The sequence below is a fragment of the Theropithecus gelada genome, chromosome 5 (genome assembly GCF_003255815.1).
Source record: "Theropithecus gelada isolate Dixy chromosome 5, Tgel_1.0, whole genome shotgun sequence".
NCBI lineage: Eukaryota > Metazoa > Chordata > Mammalia > Primates > Cercopithecidae > Theropithecus > Theropithecus gelada.
This window is the reverse complement of record NC_037672.1, coordinates 131,561,014-131,567,013: the sequence shown is the minus strand read 5'-3', so window position 1 is coordinate 131,567,013 and position 6,000 is coordinate 131,561,014.

Below are 6,000 nucleotides of genomic sequence, written 5' to 3'. Positions count from 1 at the left end.
TAGAATATATAATACAGTGTGACACATGGTAATTGTTAATTCTACTCTGTGGTAGAGGATGTTTTTATCACAATTTTGATGTGATATCCTAGAGATAGAAAAGCTACATGAATGCCATATTTTGGGAAAGAAATATGCATTTATTATACCCAATACAATATTTAGTTAAAATAATTTCCTTTGATAGGTCCTTTCAGTGAAGGTTTTTTTGCATGGTACATTAAATAGATTTTTTATATTTGTTATTCAAACATATCTATATGATTGTGTGCGGTTTACAAATTGAGCAGTTCTAGTGTGGTGGGTAATTGCAGTGGAGTAAAACTAAGATTCAGATATGTCTAGTTTGTTTGGTGAGTTATTCCAATAAGCAGCCCTAGTTATCTATCCACATCTAGTGTTTCAAAACAAGTGGTCAATTAGAGGATGTTCATATTCTGGCACCAGAGAAAATTCAGGAAAGTAGAGGGACATTGTGATGTTGCTTCCCAAATAATATTTAATCACCTAACTGTATCCCTTTACATAGTCTTCAGACTGAAGCTGAAGGACCTAGTTCCACTATTTACCCATGAAGGGGATAGAAATCTGTAGCTATCTAGAGGCTCTGCTTTCAGATGATCTCGTGGATAACAGACACCAGTAAGGTGAACAGAAGTGAAAGAATGTATAGGGATTTTTATGCATAGTAGCAACTTGAGACCCTCAGAAATGAAAAAATTTAAGAGAAAAAAATCTAAAATATTTTTTATGTAGCTGTGCACAAAGTTCTAGGGATATTTGAGTTATTTCTTTCTAATGTGATTTTATTTTTATGCAGAGGTTGGTGAGACTTGGAAACTGTAAAATTATGCATCCTTTAAAACAACAATTAATATATGCTAATGACTCTTTAGACATTCGTTTTGAGAAGTTTAACAATACTTTGTACTAAAAAAAATCTCACATTGTTCTATGACGTTGCTTTAATATGAGTTCACTGGGTGATGCCTTCTGATTACTGAGTCTCTAATACCTGTGTTTTGTTTTGTTTCTGTCTCAATTTGCACTGTTTGTGATCTTTGATAGCCCAAGGTAAATAGAACTGTTCAGTTACCCACCATTAATAAATTTGTAAAACAGGAAATTGGTGAAACGCTTATTATTTACCAGACACTATGCTAGAAAGTGGGAATTTAATAATAAAGAAAGGATGACATTTTTCCTCTCCTTAACAGTTTGGCTGGGAAGAAAAACACTGAAGTAGTAACTTCAAATATGATGAATTTGACAAACAGGATGTACTTGATGCTACAGAGGAACATAAAAGGGGGAGGTAATCTAGATTAGAGTTTCAAAAAAGTCATTTCTCTCTAAGTGAAAACAAAGACAGACCTGTAAATTGGAAGAGTGAGCTGGATTAAAAGTGGTATTTCAGGCATAGGGAACAGCATATGTCAGGACCTGATGCAAGAAGAAGGCATATTATTCAAGATGCAGTTAGAAATCAGTACAGTTAGACCACACAATGCAAATGGAAGATATAGGAAAATAAAGCTATGAATAAAGGCATATAATAAATTATGAGGTTGTCTACAATAAAAAAAAATTGCTTAGATTCTATTACAGCCTTAATAGAAGCAATGTAAGCAAGGGAATTAATTTATAGATTTCCTTTTATAACGATCTAACAGATGCAAATTAAATAATCTCAATTTAATGATTTAATAATGTATAAAAAGCCACAATATTTAAACCAGATTAACTAATGTTAACTTTAACATTTGAAACCTCATTGATTGTGTAGCTGGTAAAAGAGAACATAAATTTTGGCAGGTATTTGGTAAATTCTAATTATTTTAATATTTAAATTTTAAATATCATATTTAATATTTAATATTTAAATACTATATCTTCCCTCTGTCATGGTAAACACTCCACGAGCCAGGTTCTTACTGGCTTTGGTAAGTCACCAGCAGGGCAGAAGCAGGAGCTTGGTGACCTAGTTACTTTCTTGCTTCTCGTTCCCATTTGTTCTCTGTATGGATGTCCTGTCTGCTGCAGAAACAGGGAACGGGAGAGGAATAAGAGAAAAATGTCAAAGACAGATAAGAAAAACACATTGGATGCAAGTTTTCAGATCTCTCCTTTGTTGATTTTTTTCATCTACCTCTGCCTTGCCGTTGGCTTTCAGAGTGCTGATGGCATCCAAAATGCTGTCTTTCTCTCTGGATATGTTTGATGATTTTCAGGCTATCTCACAACACAGCTCCCTGTACTGTTCTCTGATTTGAGTGAGCTTAGCAAAGTGAAATGCTCTTTGTACCACATTTTTACAACTTTCCTACTATCCCATACGCTCTTGTTGCAGATACTTTGTGCAAGCTCACCTCTTCTGCTCATCTGAGAAACATATCCACCCTTGCTAAAACAGGAGGTGGAAATCACAGTTGCTGCACTCTCAGTGTCACTGTCTCTTCTTTATTTTACATGCCCATATTGCAACATCCATCAATGGTATGAAGACTTATCAGAATTCAATGGGTTTTCTGAGTTTAGGAGTAAAGTGACGAGGAAGTAGGAACACTTGACTTCACCTACCCACTACTGAAAGGGAGGAGAAAAGTATTCATGCTGCATAAAATGCTCTTCTCAATAGAACAGTTCTTGCTATTTTGTTATCCTGCCCTCCCTTACTGAAAAAACCAACAAACTAATACATTTTAGCAGGAAAGCTGATATGGAGCATCTGGCTCTAGCACCAGAAATTAGACCATATGAAGCATGGTGTTTTACTTTGCAATGTTGAATTATTTTCAAAATATAGCTACACATTCTACATATTCTTCTGATAGGAATAGTAGAAAGGGTGTCTTAGTAACATTCTAGCAAATAGTCCTCTCATTAGAGTGAGAAGGTGAAAATAGAAAATGCGGTGAGACCTGTAGGGAGGCTATGGAAATAATTCAGGGAGGGGTGGGGGCGGGGGAAATGCAACTTCAAATAGAATCATAGCATTAAAAACAGAAAGAAGTGGATAGATTCAGTAAAAGAGAGAAAATTAACAGTGCTGATGATTTATTTTATGTAAAGAGTGAGAGAGAGGAAGAATTAAACTCTAAGATGTTATTTGATAAACAGGGTGAGTGAATGAGTAGATGCTGATTTGATGGCAAAATATTTAAAAATGTGAAGTCATCAGGACTTGGAGTCTGATTAGAAATGTAAACTAAGGGAAAGAAATAGGGAAGTGGTGATTATGAACTACCCTTTAAGAAAAGTACATGAGGAAGGAAGATGAAAATGAGTTGAAAGTTTATGGTGAATAAAGGCTTGTTTTAGGTTTGGAGAGAATCAAGAGGAGAGTGGAGCCAGTAGCAAGGAACTAGTCGATGGTACAAAAGAGCTAGATAGTAATGGATGGTCAAAGATCAGTTCATGGTGATAGCTGATGGAATTGTCCTTGAACAGGTTTTGCTCTTAGAAAAAGAGTTGATGATTAGGTATGTTTTCAGATAAATAAGTGGACATGGAAATAGGAAAGAGGAAAGCAAAAATATGAAAGGCACTAAGCTTGACTTAATTATCTCCATGTAATAGGAAACAAGATCTGACTGAGCTGCAGTTACTTGTCTCTTAGTTCAGTAATGAACACATATTTGTGCAATTATTCACTAATTTATTGGGCAGTATCTATGGCAATACAGTATGTTAGGAACTATTTTAGAAAGAAAGGATACAACTTTCAACAGGATACAACAGACCTCTGATCTCAAGCAATCCAATTTTTTTTTTTTTTTTTTTGCAGTATTTGCAAAGTCATGCTCTATAAGCAGCTACAGTCTAGTGTTTAGGAACACAGAATTTGGAATGGAATACCTGGTTGTATTAGTCTGTTTTCACGAGGCTGATAAAGACCTAACCAAAACTAGGCAATTTACAAAAAGGAGGTTTAATTGGACTTACAGTTCCACGAGGCTGGGAAAGCCTCACAATCATGGTGGAAGGCAATGAAGAAAAAGTCCCATCTTACATGGATGGCAGCAGGCAAAGAGAAAACGAGGAAGATGCAAAAGTGGAAACCCCTGATAAAACCATTAGATATTGTGAGAATTATTCACTACCACCAGAACAGTATGGGGGAAACTGCCCCAGCGATTCAATTATCTCCCACTGGGTCTCTCCCACAACACTGGGAATTATGGGAGTACAATTCAAGATGAGATTTGGGTGGGGACACAGAGCCAAACCATAACACTGGTTTTGAACTTTAGCTCTAGTGCTTATGAAATTGGGAATTTATAAACTTTCTCTCTTTTTTTTCAGAGTATTTTTTTAAATCTAAGAAATGGTGTCTTTTTAAATGTATAAAACTGAGTTTTGTTAACTGAGATTATTTATATTAACAGCCCTCTTTATTATTAATTATTATTATAGCATAAACTTCATGAGGACAGCATTCATATTTCTTATAGATCTCTCTGTTTCTTCTCCCTGGAATATAGTTAGACACACAGTAATTGTTAAAAATATTTGTTAAATAAATATTAACAATAAATTAATAAAGCAATTTATCTTTCAATACGGTTGTACCACTTGAACTAAACAAGATTAGTGCCATGCCTACCACACTTCATAGAGTATCTAAAATCACTATGTATATTACACAACCTGTGTCATATATTGTAGCTCTTGACACTAATGTTCTGATAAAGGATAACTTTGGAAATCACTGGTAAAGTGTGTGATAAATAACATGTTTACTGATAAAATAGTTACCATTTCTTTTGTTTGGGACTATAAAAGAAATCTAAAAAGAAAACATTCAAAAATATATTTTAAAATAATTATACTTAAAATCTATGTAAGTACTTATGGAAACTTTCCTTATACAATTTAGTGAAGAATATGTTTGCTATTAAGTATATATAATAGTTAACTATAGGAGTATACTTTTATTGAAGACAACTTATTTAATGAAGTAAAATTAGAGATATTTGTCAAAAACAGCATGGTAGAGGTTGATACGGTTTGGGTCTGTGTCCCTGCCCAAATCTCATGTTGAATTGTAATTCCCAGTGTTGGAGGAGGGGCCTAGTGGGAGGTGACTGGATCATGGAGGTGGACTTACCCCTTGCTGTTCTCTTTCCCCTTGCTGTTCCCTTGTGACCGTGAGTGAGTGCTTATGAAATCTGGTTGTTTAAAAGTTTACTCCCCATTCTCTCTCTCTTCCTCCCGCTCCAGCCATGTCAGACATGCTGGGTTCCCCTTTGCATTCTGCCATGATTGTAAGTTTGCTGAGGTCTCCTCAGACTGTGGAACTGTGAGTGAATTAAACCTCTTTTCTATACACATTGACCAGTTTCAGGTAGTTCTTTATAGCAATGTGAGAATAAACTAACACAGAAGTCAAGATGGAAGTCAAAATACTATGAAACATGTATGTTAATATAATGAAAAGAAGCACCTTTAATATTCTACTTTAATCAAAAAAATCTAAGTAAGTTATTCAGTGATTTATTTTAAAATGCAAAGCAAATGTGAGTTTAATGAGTTTAATACTTTGAAGAGCTAAATTTTTGAGCTCTAGGATACTGAAAAGAATAAAAGTCTGAGAAATGTCCTAAGAGCTAAATACATTTTAAACTAAGAATGGAGAAGAAGGTTAGGTTATGGTAAGAGACAGACAGAGAAAGAAAGAGATGATTTTAATGTTGACAGGCTTTATATACCCTGAATATAGGAACTATATTAGGCTTTCAGAGCTATTAGAAAAATTGGACGGGGAACAGGCTTTGGAAAATTATATCTTAGCATGTGTAAGTGCAGCAGTTTTTTCCTTATAATTCTACAAAGAAGAAAAATAGTTGGGAGGTAGCAGGGATTATAGTTTAATTTAGAAAGCATTTGTGGGAGGAATTTTCAGGAGACTTAAAACAGTTATCTTATTTTCTGAGACAGAAACTCAAATATTAGACATTAAGTATTCTGGATTGGTGAGGAAAGCTTTAGAGGTTCAGC